This window comes from Pinus tabuliformis, chromosome 8, assembly GCF_031772625.1.
Source record: "Pinus tabuliformis cultivar Carrire ecotype Pingquan chromosome 8, CPIR1, whole genome shotgun sequence".
Classification (NCBI taxonomy): Eukaryota; Viridiplantae; Streptophyta; class Pinopsida; order Pinales; family Pinaceae; genus Pinus; species Pinus tabuliformis.
Window position 1 is genome coordinate 1046666526 of NC_142294.1, and position 27449 is coordinate 1046693974.

Genomic DNA, 27449 nt, shown 5'->3' on the forward strand with positions numbered 1-27449 from the left:
GAATCTGGCGCGGAACAACGAGGACCTTGGTCAAAGTGCCTGACCGAGGCCCATGGAGACTGCACAGGAGGTCGATGTAGCCCCTGGGAGCCCCGGAACCTGAAAAGGAGCTGATTTTCAATGTACGATTAGCTGGGCAAACAGGGCCGAAATGGAGGGGCCTTATGCCCTTGGTCACATTGGGAGACGGAGAACCGCAGGCGGAGAAACGAAAAGCACCAACGTACGAAGGTGGGACCCATGACCTGGAAACCGGCGGTTTGATCGGGGCACCCTTGGATGGTAAGAGGTTTTGGAGGAGAGCGGAGCAATCCCACTCAGCGATCGATGCATGGCAGCGGAGGTGAGAGAAAAACCGCCATGATCGCACGTTATCGGTCGAGCAAGTCAACCGCGCTCGACGTGCGTATGTCATTGGATCTGGAGGAGCCCAGATCGGACGATTGAGATTGTGCCCGATAAAAAGAGGCGGAATCGACAGGGAATTACACTGCGATTTAAGGGGATTTGGAATCCGTTGACTGCCACAATGGAGAAAGAACGTATCCATGACATAACCGAAGAAACGAATCGAGGAACAACCTGGTGTTGTTCCGATGGAGACACGTGGCTACTTGCCAAGCGTTCATGCTGACGTCGAAAAGGGAACTCCAAGCACGCAGGCGGTAGGCGAATCGACGTAGGCAGGAGAGGAACTGAACAGGCATGGAGATCGAATGGCTAAAGCCATGAACAAAGACAGTTGAATAAAGATTCAGAGAGAGCGAAGAGTCCAAGCGACCAAGAGAGACAGTGAACAGTGAACCCTGAGAGGAGGACTAAGCACGGAGAGCAGTAAAGCCAAGCAGAGGAGACAATGGGCTGAGCTGACCGCAGGCAGCATCGAGCACCAGAGAGCTTGAAGAATCAAGCCTTCCCATAGAGGAATTTATCCAGATTGAGCATCATAGTTGGCTCTTTCCACTGTAGACCAAGGGTCACAAAGCTGGTAGGAAGAACAAGAGTATGTGTACTCCGAGTGGCTTGGGGAATCCAAGAACCACCCTGCCAAGCAAAATCTGCTTCAGGAGAACTCATATTGAGTCCCTGCATTGTAATTTCTCTGCTGAAAGACACAATAAAACAAGGCCACCACTGAAGCTGGACAGGAGACGTAGCCCTGGAGAATAGGGTTAACTCCTTATTAAAAACTTCTTGTGTCTTTGTGTTGCTTACTATATTCCTCTGCTATCTTTCCATTTATTTTCTGTGTATTGGCAAACTGATCGATCCGTTGTTTCAATAACACAGAACACACACACTAGCACATGGGTCTGTAATACCTTTTTGTTTAATAAATCTATAACTGAGGTCACTCATAGGGTGATTATCAGATCAAATGGTATCAGAGCTCTAGGCTGTAAGGTTAGACAAGCTTGTGTTGGTTTAGCTGTGAATGCTCACTAGATCAAAGCTCAAATTAGGAGAAGGAGAGTTGGTGGAAACTAATCCTGAAATTGGGAGAGTCTATTCTTGGAAGACAATGTCAGAGGAAGGTTCTATAGGGCCAAACCCTCAATTCATAGAAAGTTTCCTAGCTATAAAGTCTATGGTAGAAGAAATGTATAGGGACTTTATAAAGCATAAGGGTGAAGATTCATCAGGCTCTAAGCAATAAAGAAGAAGATGAGTCTCATTCTCATGACCACTCCAAAGGAAAGGGGAAAGAAGAAAGCTTCCCTACACCTCCTAGTAGCCCTGTGCATAATAAGAAGGCATATTTGATTAGGTTAGATGTTAAATTTGATTTGCCTATATATGATGGAGAGCTAAATGCTGAAAAGTTGGACAATTGGATTAGAAAAATTGATGTGTATTACAGAGTACAAAATATAGACTCAGACAAGATCAAGATTCAGCTGGCAAGCCTTCGCCTAGGGGGCACTGCCTTGGTTTGGTGGGAAGGCAGAACCCAAGCTGATATGAGGAAGCATGGTAAGACCATCTCTGTCTGGAGTGAATTTGTTACTGCAATCAAAAAGCAGTTCTATCCATTGGCCTACATGCAACAAGCCATGATGAGTTGGCAAACTCTTCGGCAGTTGAAAGGGAAAAGTGTACAAGGGTATACTCAAGAGTTCTGAAAGAGAGCATTGATGTTGGGTATTTCATTAGACTCACCAGAAACTCTTTTGAAGTACATTGGTGGTCTACATAGCTACATGAGGCATACCATCCTCATGTTTAATCTCACTAGTATAGATGAGGTATCTGTACAAGCTACTCATCTAGAAGCTAGAGGAAAGAATGGAAATCCAGAAGTTGGGGGACCATCCCAACCCACTGTAAGCAAGAGCAAGGAGAAAAGAAAGCAGAAGTGGAAAGCAAGGAAGGCTAACACTGCACAGAAAGGAAAAGCCTCATGCACTCACTTTAAAAAGGAGGGGCATGATGATGAGCACTGTTGGATTCTACATCCAGAGCTAAGACCTAAGAATTCTGAGGGCAAGAAGAAGAAGATTTTGCAGCTATTCAGAAAGATCTGGGGTCAGACTCGGGAGATGAAACAATCATTGCAGCCACAGGTATAAAAGGTAAGAATTCTGAAGCATCTACTAGTAATTCTGCTCAATCTGTTATTGATGAAGAACATGAGAGAAAAATGCATGACCTTTTCCATATTCGAGTTGTTTCCAAAAATCAAAAGATTGATACTTTGTTTGATAGTGGCTCACAAGTAAATCTGGTTTATGAAGCAATTGTAAATAAATTTGGATTGGCAACTACACCTCATAAGAAGCCATACCCATTAGGATGGTTGAATGATAAAGCACAACTACAAGTGACTAGACAGTGCAAACTCAAGTTTTCTTTTGGGTCAGCATTTGTAGATGAGGTTGAGTTAGATGTAATTCCTTTGGGTGTGGAATTGTTTTAGGAAGTCCTTACTTGTATGATAGAAAGACTATTTTCTATAGAGCCGAGAACAAGTATCTACTTTTTAAAGATGGAATCAAATAGTTTGTAAGAGCTCATAAGCTCAAGAATAGTTATACTCTCATAAACTTAGGACAGATGAAAAGAATGATAAATTCATGCAAACAGTTCTTACTATTGGTTGTAAAGGAAAAGAAAATTGATAAAACCAATGTATTTGAGGGTTGTAATTTTGATCAACAAGCTGATATAGAAAAGATTGTTTCAAAGTATGATGTCTTGTTTCAAGAACCTCAAGGTCTGCCACCCAAAAAGGGAATAGTACATGATATTATTTTGCAGCAAGATGTTCCTTTGCCTAACATTGGGATGTACAGGTTATCTACTTTAGAAAATGTTGAAATCAAGAAGCAGGTGCAGGAGTTGCTCAAGAAAGGGTTCATCAGGCCTAGCACATCACCATGTGGGTCACCAATCATTTTGGTGAGAAAGAAAGATGGCTCGTGGAGAATGTGCATTGATTATCAAGCACTGAATAAGATAACAATAAAAAATCGTTATCCCCTTCCTCGCATAGATGATCTTTTAGATCAACTGAAGGAAGCTATTTATTTCACCAAGCTGGATTTGCATAGTGGATACCATCAGGTCAGAGTTGCAGAGCAAGATGCATGGAAGACTGCTTTCAAAACAAAGGAGGGATTGTATGAATGGCTAGTTATGCCTTTTGGCTTGACCAATGCCCCTGCTACTTTCATGAGAATAATGAATGATGTACTCAGACCTTTTCTTGATGATTTTGTTATTGTGTATCTGGATGACATTCTATTTTTAGTAAAACGTGGGAAGAACATTTAAATCATGTTAAGCAGACATTAGATGTTTTGAAAAGAGAAAAACTTTATGTTAAACTCTCCAAATGTGAATTTGGCAAAACCTCTCTAAATTATTTGGGTCACATAGTAGGGGGAGGTGAATTGAAAATAGATCCCTCTAAAGTGGCAGTCATTGTAAACTGGCATAAACCCAAGTCTGCTACAGAAGTGAGAAGCTTCTTAGGAGCAGCACAATATTGGACGAATTTCATTTCAAATTTTTCCTCAATTGCAACTCCCTTACATGCTTTGACAGGATTGAACAAGGTGTTTCAGTGGGGAGGCAAACAGCAGAAAGCCTTCGACACCTTGAAAGAAAGAATTAGTACAACACCTGTACTAGCACTGTCAGATCTACAAAGACCATTTGAGATCCAAACTGATGCCAGTGACTATGCCATGGGAGCAGTGTTGACATAGCACGGTAAACCCATATGTTATCATTCTGAGACTTTTAATCCTACAGTAGTCAACTATCCTACATATGATAAGGAATTGTATGCATTAGTTCAGAGTGTGAAAAAGTGGAAACATTACTTAATGGGAAAAGAAACAGTAATACATACTGATCATCAGCCACTTCAATATCTACACTCCCAAACTAAGTTGCAACAGTCAAGACATTACAGATGGATGGGTTTTCTACAACAGTTTCATTTAGTCATTAGATATAAGAAGGGCATACATAACAAGGTTGCAGACATGTTATCTAGACCCATTATAAATGCATCTACCATACTTAAGCATAATTTTGTGCTGCATGAAAGCTACATAGAACAGTATGCTCGGGATATGGACTTTAAAGATGTATATGCAACTTTGAGTCAAGTCAAAAGAGTAGAAGAATTGGATTATCATGTGAAGGACCGACTCTTATATCATTGTGGTCTGCATTCCACAAACTGAGAGAGCAAAGATAATTAGGGAAGCACACACTTCTCTGATATCAGGTCACTTTGGGGTAAGTAAAACAGTTGCACAACTGCAAAGGTTCTGCTATTGGCCGAGAATGAGTGAGACAGTTTCTAGATATGTAAAGGGGTGTGCTATGTGTGCTAAAAGCAAGCCCAGCAACAGAAAACTAGGCTTGTACACTCCATTGCCAGTTCCTTCTCACCCTTGGGAAAGCATTTCCATGGATTTTGTTGGAGGACTGCCTAAATCTAGGAAAGGTCATGATTATCTATATGTTGTTGTGGACAGGTTTAGCAAAATGTGTATTTTGATACCCTGTAGTAAACAGATTACAGCTGAACAAACTGCAAAATTATTCTTTGAACATGTATGGGTTCATTTTGGATTACCCACTTCTATTATATCTAATCGAGACACCCGATTTGTGGGAAAGTTTTGGTCCAGTCTGTGGGAACTAATGGACACCAAATTAAAGAAAAGCACAGCTTTTCATCCACGAACAGATGGCCAGATAGAAGTAGTTAATAGGACAGTGATCCAGTTACTAAGAGGATATTGCAGCAAACACCCTAAGCTTTGGGATGAACACTTGTGTTATGTGCAGCATGATTACAACAGAGCCGAACACTCTTCTAGCCAGAGATCTCCTTTTGAGACCTTTTTTGGTTTCATACCAAGGTCTCCCTTGGATTTTGTCTTTGGTAAAGATACCATGGTTGATGGACACAGTGATGTGGACAAGGCAACTAGGTTCATTAAACAGATCCAGGAGATCCACCAGGCAGTATAGGAACAGCTGGAAAAGAGCCAGTCCAAGTACAAGGCTAGGCATGATAAGCATCGGATGGAGCATAGTTTTCAAGTTGGAGACCAAGTCTAGCTGTATATCAGCAAGAACAGGATGCAAGGTGAAGATAAGAAGCTAAAACCTATTAGGGATGGACCCTTCAGGATACTTGAGAAGATTGGTGAAAATGCTTTTCGCCTTGATCTACCAGCTTACATGCACATCTACTTAGTCGTGAACGTAGATTGCTTGAGGTTGTTTGACCCTTCAATGATTGAGGACCCTGAAGAGCAGAGTCAATTACCTTCTGTTGATGACCTGCTACCTGAATATCTTAATGAGTTGCAGGAAGATACAGTGTTGGACAGGAAGGTAAGGACGACGCGCAGTGGACAGGTGGAATACCTCAGGATTGGGCTTAAAGGTTCGAAGCTGAGCAGTGCGAAGTGGATTGAGATTGGACAAGTGAGACAACAGTTTCCTCACTTAGTCGATGCTTGAAGAAAACCAACTTTTGGTTGTCCAAAAGCTTTTCGATAGGGAGGTCGTGATCTGAATCGGATCCATAAACGACTGTCAAAGAACCCTGACTTTATCGGGATGAAACAAATACTTGAAGAATCCAAACCAGCAATTGAAAACACCCTGAACCAGTGGCCATGGCAGCTGGCGCGGAACGACGAGGACCTCGGTCAAAGTGCGCTGACCGAGGCCCATGGAGACTATGCAAGAGGTCGATGTAGCCCCTGGGAGCCCCGGAATGGGAAAAGGAGCTGATTTTCGATGCGCGATTAGCTAGGAAAACAGGGCCGAAATGGAGGGGCCTTAAGCCCTTGGTCACATTGGGAGCCAGAGAACTACAGACGGAGAAACGAAAAGCGCCAACGTACGAAGATGGGACCCACGACCTAGAAACTGGTGGTTTGATCGGGGCACCCTTGGACGGTAAGAGGTTTTGGAGGAGAGCGGAGCAATCCCACTCAACGGTCGATGCGTGGCAGCGGAGGTGAGAGAAAAACCACCGTGATCACGCGTTATCGGTCAAGCAATTCAACCGCGCTCGACGTGCGTATGACGTTGGATCTGGAGGAGCCCAGATCAGACGACTGAGATTGCACCCGATAGAAAGAGGCAGAATCAACAGGGAATTACACTCCGATTTAAGGGGATTTGGAATCCGTTGACTGCTACAATGGAGAAAGAACGTATCCACGACATAACCGAAGAAACGAATCGATGAACAGGCTGGTGTTGTTCGGATGGAGACACATGGCTACTTCCCGAGCGTTCATGCTGACGCTGAACAGGGAACTCCAAGCACGCAGGCGGTAGGCGAATCGACGCAGGCGGGAGAGGAACCGAACAGGCATGGAGATCGAATGGCTAAAGCCATGAACAAAGATAGTTGAATAGAGATTCAGAGAGAGTGAAGAGTCCAAGCGACCAAGAGAGACAGTGAACAGTGAACCCTGAGAGGAGGACTAAGCACGGAGAGTAGTAAAGCCAAGCAGAGGAGACAAAGGGCCGAGCTGACCACAGGCAGCATCGAGCACCAGAGAGCTTGAAGAATCAAGCCTTCCCATAGAGGAATCTGTCCGGATTGAGCATCATAGTTGGCTCTTTCCACTGTAGACCAAGGGTCACAGAGCTGGTAGGAAGAACAAGAGTCTTGCTTGGGGAATCCAAGAACCACCCTACCAAGCAAAATCTGCTTCAGGAGAACTCATATTGAGTCCCTGCATTGTAATTTCTCTGCTGAAAGACACAATAAAACAAGGCCACCACTGAAGCTGGACCGGAGACGTAGCCCTGGAGAATAGGGTGAACTCCTTATTAAAAACTGCTTGTGTCTTTGTGTTGCTTACTGTATTTCTCTACTGTCTTTCCATTTATTTTCTGTGTATTGGCAATCTGATCGATCCGTTGTTTCAATAACACAGAACACACACACACCAGCACATGGGTCTGTAATACCTTTTTGTTTAATAAATCTATAACTGAGGTCACTCATAGGGTGATTATCAGATCACCGACACCACAATAAAAGATAGTAATGCAAATGTTTCTCCAGAGAATCCTTTTGAAAAAAATAGTTTCAGGGTTGTTCATCTAACAATGGACAAGGGAAAGAATATTGCTACAAAATTCAAAACCTCAGAGTGTGCTTCTCTAGAACAAATTGAAAAGGCCCCCTCTTAGGACGATCTGGTTGATGTGGAAGACCCTTCTTTAGGTCAAAAGACTGTAGTTTCTAGCAAAGGTCATTCAAAGAATGGAGATGTGTTAAACTCTATAGAAAACTTGGGTTGGACTCAAGTCGGAAGAAACATGAAAAGTAATTCTCCAAAGAAGTCATTCAAAGCTAATATGAGTATAAGCTGAGAATGGGTTGCAAATATATATGGATCCTAGGATTCTTCTGGAAGGATTTCAGTTGGAACAAGATTAAATATATTGTATCGAGGAGGTGTCTTGTAAATATTTGGGTTGATCCTATGTCTTCTAGCCCAAATCTTCGAAGAATTTTGATAGCTCTTGTTCTCAAAAGAATTGTAACATTTTTGGGTTGAATCTCATCTTTATTAATATAATCCTTTTACCTATTTCTTTAAAAAATTATGAATATAGTTTATCATCATTTTTTAATAATTATTATTATTATATTTTCTTTGAATGAAATAATTAAAAAAAATGTAACATTTTTTTTCCCAATGAAAAATCGTAAAATTTTATTCAACCTAAGAATCAAGGAACAAAATTACATTTTGCAGATGTTTGTAGGCATTCCTTTAGATCTGCATTTCAATTAATGCCCCAAAAAATAAAACAAAAAATATTAAAAATAAAAATACATGGTCAATCAATAGCTCATGCCTGAAAATCCAAAACCAACCAGAAAGAAAGAAACTAGGACTAAGAAAAGATGTTTAGTCACCTTTTTCTACCCTTCTTCTTTTCTACTTTTAGCCATCTCCTTCATCATGAGTGGACGTTATAATGATTTGTTGGTTGTCTGTTGTTTTCCTTGGATGTTCTTTATCTGAGTTTGAGCTCTCAGAGGAAAAAGGGTGTTTTGATCCTTTCATTTCCTTATCCTTCTCTTGATCAAGATTTCATTCTACATCTGGATTGTGCAACCTTGCTGCCACCATTCCTTCCTTATTGATTCCTTCGCTTGTTGGGGGAGCTTGTGGATTTGAGTTATCCTCAATTATGGGATCCTCTTCCTCTTCTTCATCAGGTTGTTGGGCTGGGAATTGCCATCCCTTAGGCTTCTTGACTGGTTTCTTTCTCTTTCTAGGATATTTCTTTTTCAAAGGACATGCGTTTTGTAAATGACCAGTTTGTAGACAAGAGCGACATCTAAATGTTGTATTCTCATAATCTAAGAACTAAGTCCAACACTAGTTGTTGTGTGTTAGAAGGATACGATTAGGAAGCCCTTTGTTGAGGTCTACCTCTACGCAAATTCAGGCAAAAGTATATATTGCTTCTTTTGTTCTTTCTGAGTCCATCTTAATGTATCTCCCTAACAGGTTACCGATTCCTTCTAAGACTTTTGGATGCCAGAATTATGCAATCTTACCCACAGAGAAAAAATAAATATGACATGAATAAATAAATAAATATATAAAAAAATAAAGATAATGAAGATATTTTTTTTTAAATCCATTTCCTATGGATTTTGATTCTAAGAAACAATCTATGTTGATATAAATGAGCAATTTATGATAAGTAATTAAAAATATATTCTCGTCACCTAACTTTACATTAAAAATTGTAATTATGCAAATTTTAAAGTTTTGAAATTATAGTTTTTAAAATATAAACATTTTTAAAAATTATAATTATGTTATTGAAAATGGTAATCATGAAATCTTAAAGAGTATCTAAACTTTTAATGAGAATTATTTTTAAAGGGTATCTAAAATTTTAAGAGAATTCTTTTGTTTCGATAATAAGTCATAAATTAAAGCATCATGTCTAGTGAGAAAAAATATTTTTAAATGAATTTTTTTTTGATAATAAGTTATAAATTACATGATCATGTCGGAATAAGACAAGATCTTTTTTATTAGGTAAAATTTGCATTTATTTATTAAGGAAAAAATCAAATTATTAAAATAAATATAAATATAAATATAAATATAAAGATAAAGATGTAAAAATATAAATATATATATATAAATATATATAAATAAATAAATATATATATATATATAGTAATGATATTTTTATTTAAAAGGATTATATTAACAAATAACAACAAAAATTAAATAAAAACTTTTTATAAATAAATAAAATTATTCTAATGAATTGATTTAAAGATCACATTCTATTTCATTGATTTTAGAAAATAATTATTTTTTCATAGGTGAAATGTATTACCAATAAAATATGTTGAAATATTTAAGTCATTTCTTAGTAAGAAAATCCGACCAAATGGAAAAATTTGCTCTTAGTAGAGAGGAGAGAGATATTTGAGTACATGGAGAGACAAAATTAGTAGAGAGGAGAGAGATAACTGGGTACATGAAGAGACAAAATTTAACATAAAAACTCTGGCATAAGCAACTCTCGAGAAAAGTGATTGAAACAAAGGACACATAAAAAATAGACATGATAAAACTAGACAGAGGGGTCTAAATACGAAACAATGGCTTGGATGAGCTCTTTATTATCCCCAATGGTTCTCCCCATCAAGGGGGGGTCTGCGGAGAAGTTTTTCAATTCGCTTCATCCTTTGATCTAAATCCCTCAAATGTTGATGCAGATGCTCAAGGGAATGGAGAAAATCTGTGCAATGCTCGAGCCTAGAAAATAACCCAATTACTCAAATAAATGAAAGGAAAAAACATTTTTTTTGTCAACATATTTTTTTTGCAAGTTGTATATTATCACATAACACATTATAGTCCATTGATGTTTGCATTAATACAATATATGCTAATGTTATATGTTTAATATGTCTAAGAGAAATGAAGTAGTTGCATTTATTTTAATGATGATATAGCCTAAAATAATAAAGTGTTTTGATTCTAGTAATGACAACACAAAACGGTTTAGTGAATTAATTAAAAAAATATATAGATAAAATTAATTTGTTGCATTATTTCAACACTAAGATGGTGTAAATTATCTAGTCAAATGACTTCAAAAAATAATTATAAAATACAAGGTATAATGTTGTGAAATAGGTTCTCAACTATAGGTTAAAGTCGATTGATTTGTTTAATGCTAGCATAATAATCCTAAAGTATATCTAGATAAGTAATTTTTCTTAGAATAATCAAGTTGTTTTAAATAGGTATTTTTTCTAGAATAATAAAGTTATTCTAGAAGCTATGTATTCCCTATGAAATAGATTGGCCTTGTTGTATCTTTATCTTAGTAATGACACATTGTATGTCGAGATGACACTAGAGAAATGATATATATATATATATATATATATATATATATATACACGATTCTCACCTATTATATAATGATTTGTTTCTCATCAATAAAATAAAATTATGTGACTGAGGACACTTTTGGAAATTAACAGACTATAGGAGACATGGTAGGGAGAGTTTGGTATGATGATAGAATCATGGTGATGAGAAGACCATGATGGATTAATGAATAAGAAAAATCCAAATCACAAGTTTCTTCATTAAAAAAAAACATCTTCAAAGAGGTAATCACATTGAAATTACAAGAGGAAGAGGTGCTTACAGTGAAAATACAAGAGGAAGAGGCTTGCATACCCTAGGTTTTGATCCCCGATTTAATAATGTATGTTGTATATGATGGAAGTCTAAAGAATTTGGCTTTGTAATGATTTCAAATATGATTAATAAAATATATCACTATCTACAAACCTTTTTCTTTATGGACAAGGACAAAAGCATATGGTCTATGATACCCCGAGAGGGGGTAGCTAGAGAAGCTAGACCTTTTTATTTATGTTTTACTTACCCATATTTGAATTAATTGAGAAAAAGATGAGTATATTAGTTTCTTGGGGATTGTACATAACTTTATGAGAGCATGCACATTCAATCTTAACTTTTTGGTGGTGTTGTAGCCCTACGATAGCTCCCAAAATTCCACCCTGTATATTTAAAATTCTTAAGTTCCCGTTCTTTTCATAAATTTCATAATAATTTATGTTGCATTACTTAGATTATCTCTTTAAAATGGCCTAAATATATCCCAATGCAGTCCATTAATGAATTATTGTCTTGACAGGAAGTCTTGTTTGTCTCACGATGTACCCTAGTAGTCAATATAATAGCAAGACATCAAGATCCTCATCAGAATCCAATCAATATGTGAAATTTCATCCCTCCATCTCTTGATATGTGTGTGAATAATGTGGCTTACGCATATTGTTTGGAGTGTAAAGGGAAGCCATTGTCTATCGACGCCACAAATTCACCCGGAAAACAGATTTCCTGCCAGAATCCGGTTAAAAAAATTTCAAAAAATCAAAATGTTGGAGTGTTTGAATCATTTTTTTGATGGTGGAAATGGATTCAGCACCATCAAGAACCCTTCAGGCACCCAAAATCCTGAAGTTTGATAGTTGTAACCCAAATTTTCAAAAATTTCTGCCAAATATTATCATGATCTTGCCGAAATTTATATTATTTTCCAAGCTAATTTGTGGTCTCTTTAGACTATGCTTAAATGAAAACTTGTTTGTTGCATGGAGGCCATTCAGGCATCTCTTTGTCGACATAGGTCAAAATCAAGGGAACAACTCATTGGAATGGAAAACCTAGCATTGGAATCAAGGCCACAAACTAGAATACTAAGTACTAATGGCATATTGGTGAATCCTAAAAGAATCAAACCATGTGAAGGAATGATTGATGTTTTTATGCGAGTTTCAACATCATGTTTGGTGGGGTAAGCAAAGGGAAGAACCATTTTCACCATTAGGAATACTTTTCCATATCCCCAAGATGAGTGGAAGTATTGGATATGGAAGGCAAGAAGATGTTCATGAGTTCATGACGGTTGCATGTCTGAATATAGTTTCATATGAAAATAAACACAGAACTCTTCTGAAATTCAAGGTTTCGTGTGGTTAAGATGGAAAGATTATCAATATTTTTGGAGTTGATATGGTGGAGAAAGATAATGATGTGGGGAAGAAACCTCATAAACAGGGATGCAGGGGGATTTCCTATTGAGGATGGCATGGTGGAGGGGCTTGCAGATTCTACATCAGAATTAAGGTCATTTTCACACTACCACTTAAAGGAAGATATTGATACATCATCCAAATATGAGGATTGAAACAAGCTAGGAGCATAATTCATGAAGCAATATGCAATTGTTTTAACATACCCATGTGACCAACCTATCACACTTGAGCAGTTGTCTTCCTACTGGCTACCAAAACTTCATCTCTCATAATTAAAAAGTACCAATCATTATGATTGGTTATAAATTAGATCTTTGAGATGATCTATAACTAAGTTTGGAGCAAGTAATGACACACATCATGCATTAGTTTCAAGAGATTGAGAAATGTATAGATTGTTTGGCATTGAAGCAGATTCAGATTATAGAAGTATTTTACTATGCTCAAAAGGTAGTTCTCCATCCGACAACACCTTTATTTGATCAAGAAGCCCAAACACTAAAGCCTCATTGTGTAGGGGCATTGAAGAGAATCCTCATTCTATGCGATCATGATAGAGATGGAGCTCTTAGTGATGTTGGGCTAAATGATTTTCAGATTAAATGCTTTAATTCTTCTCTTCAGCCTTCAGAAATTATTGGGGTGAATGAAGTTGTTTCATAAAAGCTTCTAGAAGGCGTCAATGAACATGGCTTCACATTGATAGGATTTCTTTCTTCGTGCATTTTTATTGAAAAAGGATGGCTTGAAAACACCCGAACAATTTTGCAAAAGTTTGGTTATAATGATGAGATTAAGCTTAGAGATGACCACCTTCCACCTGCTCCATAACATAGAGTTAACCAATAACATTATAGATTTTCTAAGTGGTATCTTTGAATGTGCAACACAGATGGTGATGGGGTAAGCGAAATAAAGAGATCGATGGACCATGTAATTTGAAGACATTCATTATGGTACAGGGAGTAGACAATCTAGGGAGTTTTCATTGGCAACTAATATTTGTGGAGTTATAGTTCCATTAACGCACTGGGGTAGTGTATGCCACTTATTGGATTTTGTACTTGGTTATATCTAATGGTTGGCATATCTTGTTAACCAATAGCTGGAATATACTGCCCTAGTGCATTAATGAAGCTATAGCTCGACAAATATTGATAGTCATTTTCACTCGAGTCTGTGGTGGTCTACAAAATGTCTTAGTCATTGGGTCCGACAATACAGGATGTCTTAGTTTGTGGTCAATACAAAACGCCTTATTCATTAGAACATCTTAGTCATTGGATCAACAATACAGGATTTCTTAGTTAATAGTCAATACAGGACGTCTTAGTCATTAGGTTGGACAATACAGGACATCTTAGTCATTAGATCATTATTGTAAAAAAGAATAAACAAAACAACATTATTCAAACGAGCACCTACCCATGGCATAGAGTTGACCAATAAGGCCATATATTTTCTAAGGGGCATCTTTGGATATTCAACATAGATGGTGATGGGGCGAGCAAAATTAAGAGATCAATGGACCATGTAATTTGAAGACAATATGTACAAGCCCAAATAAACTCCACAATGAAATATCACAATGAAAAAGCGTCATATTAATGATCAAATTACTTATTTATACATGTGCAATCTAGGTACGAGACAATTGTGTCTCGGTAACTTATTAACCGTAAAAACGGAATGTCAAACTAATTACATATTATACAATATACAATAAGAATCTCGAAGGATTAGTTAACATTCCCCCTTTAATATGAAGGGACATCTAAAATGTCGAGTAACATTCTGAACTTTTCAAACTTTTCACGTCCCAATGGCTTTGTAAATATGTCTGTGATCTACTCTGAAGTAGGACAATGTGTCAGATGAATAACTTTGGTCTCTACGTAATGTCGAATCAAGTGATATTTGGTGTTAATATGCTTTCTTCGATCATGAAACTTAGGATTCTTGGCAAACTGAATTGCATAAGAGTTTTCGACGAGTAGTGGAGTTGAAGCCTTTTGTTTCTCCTGCAAGTCTTCAAGTATTTTGTGAAGCCAAATGATTTATTTTGTAGCTTGAGCTGCTACAACATATTCAGCTTTGGTGGTAGAATCAGCAGGAACGGATTGGTTGTGTGATCTCCAACTGATGGCTATTGATCCAAGACTCATCAAATAACTAGAAGGAGAGACTCCATTATCCTTATCTCTATCAAAATTAGAATCTGAATAGCCGGTGAGATGGAAATCTACGACTTTCGAATATTTAATGCCATATATTCGAGTGCCTTTCAAATACTTGAGCACTCGCTTTGTTGCATTCTAATGACCTTCACATGGCTTATGCATGAACCTGGAAAGTATCCCTACAACAAAATCTATGTTAGGTGGAGTAGTAGTTAGAAAATTCAAACTTCCAACAAGTTGCTTATACTTCGTAGGATCTTCAAACCTACTTCCTTCAGTGGAAGTAAATTTCAAATTATGCTCCATAGGAGTAGCGACGGGATTACAATCCTACATCCCAAATATATTTACTACTTGTCCAATATACTTTTTCTGAGAAATGAAAATATATTTGGGTTTCTGATCAACTTCAATCCCTAAATAATAATGTAATAAACCCAAATCTGTCATGTCAAAAACTTTCAATAATTCTCTTTTAACGGACGCTATATAGTCATCATTGTTTCCTGTGATCATCAAATCATCTACATACACAACCAAATATACAACTGACTTTCCAATTTTCTTAACAAAAAGAGTTGCATCATCCAGATCAAATAACTTATAATTCAACTTGAGAAGGTGTTCAGTTAACTTTTCATACCATGCACGAGATTATTGTTTCAGTCCATACAAATCCTTAACCAATTTGTATATCTTTTGCTCTTTGTCTTTAATAGAAAAACCTTCAGGCTGAAACATATAAACATCCTCCTTCAAATCACCATTCAAAAAAGTTGTTTTAACATCCATATGGTGTATCTTCTAGCTATTCTGAGCTACAAGAGAAAACATAGTTCTAATTGTGCCCCATTTTGTTGTAGGAGCAAATGTCTCTGTGTAGTCAACGCCTTCCTTCTGAGCGTAGCCTTTTTCTACAAGTCTTTCCTTGTATTTATCAAGTGAACCATCTGCTTTGTATTTGATCTTATACACCCATTTGCAACCAATGGGTTTGACACCTGCAGGAGGATCCACTAACCTCCAAGTTCCATTCTTAATAAGTGTGTCATATTCCTTTTGCATTGCATCCTTCTATTCATCACAATTAACAGCTTCTTCAAAGCAATTAGGTTCACAAATTGTACAATGATTTAATTCATAGTCATGAGAAACATTACCTAAATCATCTTTAGAAGACTTTCCTGTTTCAAATCATCATACTTGCTTGGAACTTTTCGAGCACATGTAGATCTGTGTAAAGGTTGCTAAAGTGGTTGTAATGGTTACTCGTCTTGAAAAATAGGCTCAAGAACAAGCTCTTCAAGATAAATTTATGGTCCTGCAAAAACATTAGTATCATCCAAATTTTCTTTAGTAGTAACATTCTCATGAGTCAAATATGGAAGAACCATAGGCTGATCTAGAATGGGAACCCCCCCTTCTGTGTGTGGAACAACATTATCATATTCAAAATAGAACATCTTAGATGCAAATTTCTCCAAATTAGCCAGTTGCTTATCAACAGCGGAATTACTTTTATCTGATTCAAGAAAAATAACATCTTTGGAAAGAATGAACTTCTCATTCTCCTCATCATACAATCTATAAGCTCTGGAAGTAGCAGAATATCCCAAGAAAATACATTTACGACTCCTAGCACCCAACTTGTTGCGTTGATGTTTAGCAATTAATGCATAGCATAGAGAACCAAAGACTCTAAAATGTTGAACAACGGGAAGACGATTATACCACATTTCATAAGGATATTTATTATTGATGACAGAAGAAGGACAATGATTGTGAATATAAGTTGCACAAAACACTTCTTCTCCCCAAAACGTCAACTTAACATTCTTAAAGACCATCATAGATCTAACCATATTAAGCAAAGTTCTATTCATACGTTCTGCGATGCCATTTTGTTGTGGATTATAAGGTATGGTAGTCTTATGTTTGATTCCATTGTCCTTCAAATATTGTTCAAAAACATGAGAAGTGTACTCACCACCATTATCAGTTTTGAGAATGCCTATATTCTGTTGAATTTCATTTTTAATCATCAAATGAAAAATTTTAAAAATATCAAACACTTGTAACTTATTATTCAACAAATACAACCAACACATTCTCGAGTAATCATCAATAAATGTTAGCACATATTTATTTCCATTTGCAGTTGCAACAGGCATAGGTCCACATAAATCTAAATGTATGAGACCTAACTTTTGTGAAGATATGAAAGAAGAACTATGAAAAGGTTGTTTACATTGCTTTCCTATAATACAAGCATCATAAGGTATAATATTTCTTGGAACTGTCAGAACACCTTTAATATCTTGATTTTTCATAATTTTGATGCTACCATAATTGATGTGACCAAATCGAGCATGCCACAACAAGCTAGGAGACAGGATATCACTTTGTTGCGCAAAAAGAAAAAAAAAATCACGAGAATTAGTAGATGAAGTACCATTTAATTTTAAAAGCATACCTTCTTCCACACCGGTCATACCAACTGCATGATTAGATGATCTTCTTATCTCGATGATTCCATCAAATATATGAATAGAATGCCCCTGCTGCCCAATATGGATAAGAGACATCAAATTTCGCTGAAATTGTGGAATATAAAGTACATAATGTAGAACATAATTTGCAAAATTTGGTATCTTCAAACGAATAGAACCAATGCCAGATGGTTTAATTTGAGACTTGTCAGCGAAGTAAATAGCACCATCAATATCATCACTGAATGTTTAAAAAAAATCTCGCCTAAATGTCATATGATAAGTGTCTCTTGAATCCAAAATCCAACTAATTCGCCATGAAGAAAATGCAATGTTGAAAACATCATTCATATTAAAATTACAGTGAGCAACAATGTAATGTGTAGACTCTGATGATTTTCCCTTATCTGGTGGTGGTTGATCTTTCTTTTCATTTAATTGTTCTCTCCTTTCACTTTCTCCCAAGGAATTTTAAAGTTAGTATAAGTATGACCAATTTTACCACATCTAAAACATTTGATAGTTGATCTATCATTAAAATTCCTTTGTTGTCTATCATTTTATTGTCTGTCTCCCTGATTATTTTTGTATAATTTCTCCTACCACGACCTCTTCTACTTTTATCACCTCTAGAAGTTTCAGCATGAGACTTTTGATCCTTTTGTGCAAGGCATAAATTTTCTACATTAGAGTTAGGTGGAGCCTCTTTCTTCCCAAAGGCTTTTGCTCTCTCAGCTATTTTTCTTACTAGTTTATCAAATGTAGTGTCTTTTAGTTGCCCACTAGCTTGGAGAGATTCCAAATAGTTTGAATAAGCAAGGTGAAGGACTTTTATAAAAGTTGTAAGTTGTAAAATCTACTTTAATTCCAGTGGCTTCTATATCACGAAAAATGGCTTTTATTTCAGAGGCACCCTTTAGAGGATCATTATCCTTCATCTCCAAATTAAACAACTTTAACAATAACTGAATAATTTCGGGTTCTCAGTGTGAATCATACAATTATTTCAACTTATTTAGTGCTTCAAATGCAGTACCACAAGAAACGATATATCTACTTACCTCTTCTGTCACCAATGCAGTTATTAATGCATATGCCTTGTTGTCTTTTGTCTCCCAAATTGCATGCTGCTTCTCGTTATCAATTGGATCTGGTGCAATTTATTTTCCATCACTATCCTTCTTGCCTTGACAAACTTCCCACAAATAATTAAAAACAAGGGCACTTTTAAGCTTTCTAAACCACTCTTGATAATTTTCCTTTCCATCAAGAACAACTCCAACTATGGAAACTATTGACTTCATAATTGTTATGTAGCCAAATATCCTTCAAATACTTTCAAATTCAAAATATATGCAATACTTCTGAAAAGATATAAATTCGTTTCTCCTCTTGCTTTAACAAAGTTGGCTTTGTGGTTTAGTCGTAAGTTTCAAAAATAGCCTAGCAAAGAGATAGGTTCAAATATTATTAGCCTCCAAAAATAGATTTTATTTTACCAATGGCTTCTTAAAAAAATATGTGTTTCAAATCACCAGAAAATTGACCACTCTTCAATTAAAAGTTGTATTCAAGCCACCAAAATATATATACTTCATTTTAAGTATCCTTCATAAATTTATTTGTTGCAGTAAATATAAATACTATCCTTCATAAATTTTACTAACATTAAACTCTTGTTTACTACGGTAAATGAAAATAATATCTTTCAGAAATTTCATTGTAAGTAAACTCCCGTTTGATGCAGTAAAGGCAAATAAAGCCTCATGGAACTTATACTTTTAGCAAACAATCCAACAATTATTGGTACTAGACTCAATATTGGAAATTTGTATTCTAACTTCCAAGGATATGTTAAAAAAAATTATGCCACTCAATTTCTCCAATCGTCTTTCATTATGACTGAAAGATATGAAACTTACAGAGAGTCAATAGTTTGGGCATCCCACTGCATTGCTCCACTGGATTAACCTTCTGTTGCACTCTATCTTCACAGTCTTCACGCTCTGTGTCTCCTTTACACCATAGACTTCAAATACATGGAGTTTAGGAACAACTCAACTAGGGCTCTGATACCACTGTACAAGCCCAAATAAACTCCACAATGAAAGAACACAATGAAAGAGCACAATGAAAAAGCATCATATTAATGATAAAATTACTTATTTATACATGTGCAATCTAGGTACGAGACAGTTGTGTCTCGATAACTTATTAACCGTAAAAACGGAATGTAAAACTAATTACATATTATACAATATACAATAACAATCTCGAAGAATTAGTTAACAAAGTCATCATGGTCTAACTCAATCTCAATCCCTTCTCGAAAAGATACTGCAAATCAAATCACAATGTTAAAATCCAAGAGAGAATTTAAGTGCAATCACTTTAAGGTTAAAATTACACTCTGCTGAGGCATATTATCCAAGCTTCAAAATTGTTAATTATTTTGTGTTGGATTGTCCAAGCTTGGAAGCATCTATCGCTATAAGAATTGAGATCTGGACTGTGCAAGATGGAATGTTCTTTGATAATATTTTGACTGTTGGTGAAGATTTTGACACCAAGGGATACCGAGACAAATATTGGAAACCAAAGTTTGAAGTGGAGAGTTTCTTTGGGTTCACCATTTACATTTGTAGCTACTCTGGAGGATGAGTACAAGATTGATATTTTGGGGAACGTGGAATCTTGTTGGGAGTTGTACATGGTATAGTTAAATCATTGTTAAAGCATTTATACTGAGGGTGATATGAATGAAAAACTCACTTACAAAAATACAGCGGAAGGGATAACTAGGGTCGTATCAAAAAACTATCTCAACAAAGGGAATGATATCTATATAAAATTCTGTAAATGAAGAAGAAAGGAAGGATTTTAAGACATCATACAATGCTTCATATTCCCCATGCATGGAAGTTTTGTACAAGTGCTGTGAGGATGTAGCTTCTGGTGTTTAGGTGATCCGGATTTAAACAAGAACGCAACAAATTATAGAGATAACCATAAATACAGAGATGCAGCAGAAATAATACTTCATTTCATTAATGTAAAATACTAAAATATGCTTACAAACGGAGTGGAAATAAACTAGCTCGGGTGATGGTAGCTTATCTCTGAGGAGAGATGTGGCGGTTACATGCCTTTGAACTGTCTTACAATGAGGCTTGAAGGCCTATTTATTGTTGAGAAACAATGGAAAACCCTAAACATCCAAAAACCTAACCCTAGGAGATGAAGCGCCAAACTATGGGCCCGTTTTGGGTAAATTGGTACATCAAATTCTCGGGGTCGTAACTTTGGCATACGATCTTTGTTTGATGCGCACAATACCTCGTTAGAAAGATCTACCTAAGGACTACAACTTTAGGATGAGAAGCATTGGACCATGGACCTATTTTGCTCCAAGTTTTCCGAAAAAAAATCGTTTAGGTCCTCAAAACGACTTCGGAAGTTCAGGACCCGAAAAACTGCTAAAAATAGTAAATTGTGTTACAATTAAGGAAACTAAAAAACTGAAAGAAACAATGGTGTGGGTCCAAGTGGAATTGGTGGGTGGACACCAATATCCATTTGGATCATTCCTCCCCCCTTAGGAAGCAATGGTCCCCATTGTGTTGAGTTCCTCCATGAGATGAGGAAACTGCTGCTGAACTTGGTCCCTAGTGAGCCACTTGCCCTAGTGAAGGAGTTGGCCTACTTTGGCAACTCGATACATTTGGATCTTCTGTTGGTGAGTGTGCTTGATATGCATGTCCATGATTTGATCAGTTGCAGCTTTTTCCATGCAATCTGGATTTAACTCTGTTGGTGTGAGTTGTTCTGCAATGTCGGATGTGTTTAGTAATGGTGCAAAGTATGGCCAAAGGCAGTCCACATTGAACGCTGGGTGCAGGCCAAGGAATGGGGGAATGTTGAGCTCAAATGCATTGTCGCCCACAACCTTGGTAATGGTGTAAGGACTGTATTAGAGTGGTTTGAGTTTTCGATAGACTCCGGTAAGGTGTTCCTTTTGCAAATGCAACCAGACTTTGTCACCCACCTTAAACTTGTTTGGCACCCGATGTTGATCATGTCGCTACTTGTACTTGGCATTTGATTTCTCCAGAATTTCGTGGACCTGTTGGCAGATATGTTGGATGTTCTCAATGAAGTTGTTTGCCTTATCTATTTTAGACTAGACATGAGTCGAATCTACCTGAGTAGCTGCAAATGGCATGGCCACATCAATGGGACATAGTGGTTGGAATCCCAAGCCCACCTGAAAATGGTTGTGGCCAGTCAAGCTATGGAGAGCCTGGTTATAGTTGTGCTGAACATAGGGGAGGTTTTCATCCCATGTGCGTGCATTCTTTGAGTTGTACATGCGCATAATGTGTACGATCATCCTATTGAAAACCTCTATCTGGCCATCAATTTTGGGATGGAAGGTGTTGGACTTAGTGAGTTTGGTGTCCAGCATCGACCAGAGACTGGACCAAAATGTACTGAGGAACCTGTTGTCCCGATCTAAGATGATAGACTGTGGGATCCCAAAGTGTACCCACACTCATTCAAAGAAGAGTTTAGCAGTGGCTTCTATTGTGATATTCTTCTTGTAGGCCACTATAATGGCCATCTTTGAGAACCTATCGACGACCACAAAAACACAATCGTTTCCATGCTTAGTAGAAGGAAGGCCTGACATGTAATCCATGGAGATGGATTCCCAAGGTCGACTAGGGGTAGGCAACAGAGTATAGAGGCCTTGCTTCTTGATGGTCAGTTTGGCAATGGTGCAAGTAGTGCAGGATCTGATGTAATTCCCGACATCCTGTCGAAGATCCAGCCAATAGAAATACTTTTACAGTATTGCCACCATTTTCTCAACCCCGAAATTCCCAATAGCCTAACTGTAGTGTGCTTCCCAAATCATCTTGGCACGTTCGCTTGAAGGAACACGAAGGTGACCCAGGTGGCATAACAGGGCATCCTGGAGGTGAAAATATGGAACATGCTAACCCTCCAAGAGTGTTTGGTGTGTGTGGCCAAATTTTGGGTCGCTTTTGTAGAGAGGTGGCCAATTAGGAGTCTCGTTCCCACAAGAGTTGAGCAAGGTGGTTAACACCATGATCGGCGGTCGATTGAGGCAATCTGCAACATTATTGGTGTTGTCGTTCTTATACTTGATATTCAAATGGAACTGTTGCAGGTATGTGGACCACTTCTGATGGTAATCATTTTGCAACTTCCCTTGCATCTATATGAATTGCAAGGGTTAGTGGTCTATGTGGATGACTATTTCCTTCCCCAAAATGTAATGCTTCCATTGTCAGCAGGCTTGCACAATACATCTCTTTGTCATAAGTGGGATACTTCTGGACTGTGTCTGAAAGTGTCTCACTGTGATATGCCACTAGATGCCCGTGTTGAGTAAGGACTGCCCCAATAGCATAGTTAGAGGCATCTGTCTCGATCTCAAATGGTTGTTGCAAGTCTGGTAATGTGAGCACTGGTGCCAAGAAGAGGCGATGTTTCAACTCTATGAATGCCCTCCGTTGAGATTCAAACCAAAATAATTTTTCTTTCGCTCCTCCCTTGGTGACTTGACTCAAGGGCCAAGTGATATGAGAAAATCCCAACATGAACCTGCGGTAGAAGTTGGCAAGACCCAAAAAGTTGCGGAGCTCTGTTAGAGTGGTTAGAGATGGCCAATCCCGAATGACTTGGATCTTGGATGGATCCACATGCACCCCCTGTTCATCAATAATGTATCCCAGATACTGAACTTGGGTCATGCCAAAAGTGCATTTCTCCAAATTGGCACATAACTTGTGTTGCCGCAGTGTTTGGAGAACCCGTCGGATGTGGTGGAGGTGCTCTTCCCAACTCTGGTTGAAGATCAGGATGTCATCCAAGTATACCACTACAAATGAGTTGGTGAATGGCCGCAAGATGTCATCCATTAGCCTCATGAAGGTTGCAGGAGCATTCATCAACCTGAAAGGCATAACCAACCATTCGAAAAGGCCCTCCTTGGCTTTGAAGGCAGTCTTCCGTACATCGGAGGGTTCGATTGGTACCTAGTGATATCCTGACTTCAAATCAATCTTGTTGAAATATTTTGCCTCGTTCAGTTGGTCTAGAAGGTCATCAATCCATGGGATCGGGTACCTATTCCAGATAGTGATCTTGTTCAGCGCCTGATAGTCAATACAGAGTCTCCAAGTCCCATCCTTCTTCTGTACCAATACGATCAGGCTCCCACAGGGTGATGAACTTGATAGAATGTGACCATTCTATAGCAGCTCCTGAATATGCCTCTTGATTTCATTTTTCTCCAGAACAAAGTGCCGATAGATTGGTCCATTGGGCAGCGGCACACCTGGGGTCAGATCGATGGAGTGCTTGACTTGATAGTGCAGAGGAACCCTTGCGAGGGAGGTGAAGATGTCCTTGTACTCCTCCACGCCCTTGTCCATCTGTAGTTATCGTGCGGAGGGGCCCTGTCTCAAGGTCGTGGCCACCGTTTTCTTCTTTCCTTGAGGGCATATCATCAGGAAAACAAATTTCCCAGTTTTGGAAATGATCTTACTGCATTGTTTTGTAGTAACCAAAGAGATGGTGGTAGGCGGTGCTACCTCTGGTAGCCTGTACAACTTATTTCCCAAAGTAACAATAACAGCACGAGGCCTTGACTCATATAAATCATGTCAGTTCCACAAGTATGGTTGGCCTAATAATACATCACAAACATCAAGGGGAGAAACATCACACAAAACCTCATCTGTGAAGGGCTTGATGTTGTATGGAAGGCAACAATGTTGGCTCACGTGAAGATCCCATCCTTGGTGAAGCCACTCGATGGTGCACGGTTGTGGATGTGATGTGGTCGGTAAGCCCAGTCTCTTCACGACCTCTGTCGAAATGAGGTTCTTTTGTCTCCTGTTGTCGAAAATGAACTGTAGCAGGGAGCCCTTTGCCTACATCTGGGAGTGGAAGAGGCGCTCCTCCTCTGGATCTTTGGGTTCCTCATTTTGGAGCTTCATGGTGGAAACGATGGCATTGGGTTTTGCATCTTTAATATGCTTCCCTTTGTCATTCCCCTTATTGGGTTCTGACTCAGAGTTTGAACATGCGTCTGATTCTAAAAACTTTAGCTCGGCCACTAGTGCTGCTTGGCCCGACACTCACTTGTGTTGTGAGTGGAGTTCTTATGGAACTCACACCACTTTCCCATGTCCTTCTTCGGCTTCGCAGTGTTGTCCTTTTCTTGCGGCTTTGGTGGGTTGTCTCGAGTCACCCCGCCTTGGCTTTGTCATTTGTTCAGCGGTTTGGAGGCACCTTTCCCTTGCTTCGAATTTACAAATCCAAAGTCTCACTTCTTTTGTTTAAACTTCTGCTTGATCTTGACAACATATCGGTACGTCGTGCCGAGTGAGGAGATGTCTAGGAACTCCATCTCATCCTGGATGTACCTATCAAGGAAAATTTTAGGGGCTAATATTTGCCCATGGGCTAATTTTCTATACTTTTTCCAAAAAAATGATTCGCTAATTTCCATTTTTTTTGTAAAAATGATTCGCCCAAATTTTATAGAATGGAATTATTTTACCCTAAAAATCACCAAAAACTTATATATAGGCTATATAAAAATATTATAAATTTGAATATATTTACAAAAATATCTCCAAACATTTTATAGATTTCATATTATGGACTGGTGGGATTCGCCAAGGTTTCTAAACTTTAAGCTAAATTTCCATCCTTAAAATTTTCCCTGGTACCTATGTAGGCAATCGCGGTATTTGAGTACCAAATGCAACTCAAAATCCTTGATACCCAACTTTCTACAAAGGGTATGAAAAATATTGGTAAACTCTAGCACGTCTTGGTCCCTTCCCTGCTGCAGCGTGGTCCACTTTATGTATTTATCCTCATAGCTTTTGACATGGTAGTACTTCTCCTTAATGGTATTCCGAAATGAATTCCAAGTGGGTGCGACTGAAAAAAGTGAGGTTTTACTTTCATCCTTCTGCTCGTAGTAGGTTTCCCACTAATCCTTGACGTGGGGGGCGGCTTTGAGAAGAGCGAAAGTAATATTTTCCCGGCCGGAAAAATCATGAACAGAAAAATACCCTTCAAGAAAATTTAACCATTTACCTACAGCGTCTACATCTATCTGACCCTCAAATATGGGAATGTCAAAGTTAACTTGAACCTTAAAGGGTGTGGCGCTTCCAGAGTAGCTGTTGGAAGTAGATGTGTTGCCCCTGGCTAGCCGCTGAAGGATCTGGGAAAAGTTGTCCATCATCGCATTCCTTTGTCACTCGAGGACTTCTTCGAGCAATATTTGGATAGGATCTCCTACCCCCTCATCTTTCTTTTCATCCGCCATGGGAGGCCGTTAGGGCAAGCTTGGTCTTGCAAAGATTCAACCAGTTCAAGCCCTACTCCATATATCCCGACCTCATTGGGGACATCCAAAGAAAAAAAGAGAAAGTGTAGACCACTCTGATACCACTGATTCGTATTTAAACAAGAATGCAACAAATTATAGACATAACCATAAATACAGAGATGCAGTAGAAATAATACTTCATTTCATTAATGTAAAATACTGAAATATGCTTACAAACAGAATGGAAATAAACTAGCTCGGGTGATGGTAGATTATCTCTGAGGAGAGATGTGGCGGCTACTTTCATCTGAACTATCTTACAATGAGGCTCGAAGGCCTATTTATTGTTGAGAAACAATGGAAAACCCTAAACATCCAAAAACCTAACCCTAGGAGATGAAGCGCCAAACTATTGGCCCCATTTTGGGTAAATTGGTACATCAACTTCCCGGGGTCGTAACTTTGGCATACGATATCTGTTTGATGCACACAATACCCCATTAGAAAGATCTATCTGAGGATTACAACTTTGGAAAGAATAACATCAATCCATGCACCCATGTTTCTCTCAATTTTCCCAAAAAACGTCGTTTAGGGCCTCAAAACGACTCTGAAAGTTCAAGACCCGAAAAATTGCTAAAAATAATAAATTGTGTTACAATTAAGGAAACTGAAAAACTAAAAGTAATAATGGTGTGGGTATGAGTGTAATTGGTGGGTGGCCACCAATATCCACCTGGATCATTAGGTGACATAGATGATGGTGCAAATTGAGATTTTCAACTATTCATACTCGGAGATTATTAATGAGAGCGTTATTGAAGTTGTGGACTATTTAAATCCTTTCATGCATAAACAGGGTGTTTCTTTCATGTTTTATAATATATCAACAAAATCACGGCTTAGGTCAAGGAAGTGGACCCCTGGATTTGACTATATTTTTAACTCAACAAGATTTTGTGGCCATTGATGTAGGCTCACCCATTCACAGAGATCTCATAAGTAACCTTCTTTCTGATCCTGTACACAATGCTATAGAAGTTTGTGCAAAATTGTGTCTGACCATTGACATAGCAGTTATAGCCAATGCTAACTATGTCAAGCCAAAATTATGGTAGTGAAGTGTACTAACAAGAAGTATGGAGTGGTTCTAGAACTTTTCATGTCATATTTGGTGGAAAATTGCATATTACACTTAGGGGAAACTTTTAGACACTCTACAATGCATTTTATGTAAGACAAACAAAATCCAAAAGAAGAAGATATGGCAGACATAAATGATATTATGTTTGTCAAGCAGGTGCATTCTCATATCATCAAAATTGGATTTGAAGAAAATGTCTCTGTCTCTAATGCCCTTGTTGACATGTATATGAAATTGGGATGCACAACAATTGTTTGAGAAAATGCACATACAAAATATTGTTTCATGGGCTACAATAGTTGTAGGATATGTTCAAAATGAATTTGTGAGAAGGCCCTGAAATTGGTTTGTGAAATGCAATAGGAAGGAGTCAAACCTAATGCAATTACTTTCACTGTTCTTGTTAATGCTTGTGCTAGTCTTGTAGAATCGGAAAATGGCAAACAAGTACATGCCCGCATTGTCAAAACCAAGTTTGAGGGTATTCACAACATGGGTTTGTTGTCAAAGTCTTTGAACTTTTGAAACAAATCTTCAGCAAGGCATACCAAACATCAATGATATCACCACCTGTTATTAATGATGTCACACCTCAATTATCTAATGGGAAATCTACATT

General features: G+C 38.0%; 1 pseudogene; it reads left to right on the plus strand.

Annotated features, from left to right (window-relative positions):
- The first annotated feature begins 151 nt into the window (after nucleotides 1–151).
- Nucleotides 152–26804, plus strand: LOC149238943 (ketol-acid reductoisomerase, chloroplastic pseudogene; annotated as a pseudogene).
- The last annotated feature ends 645 nt before the right edge of the window (nucleotides 26805–27449 follow it).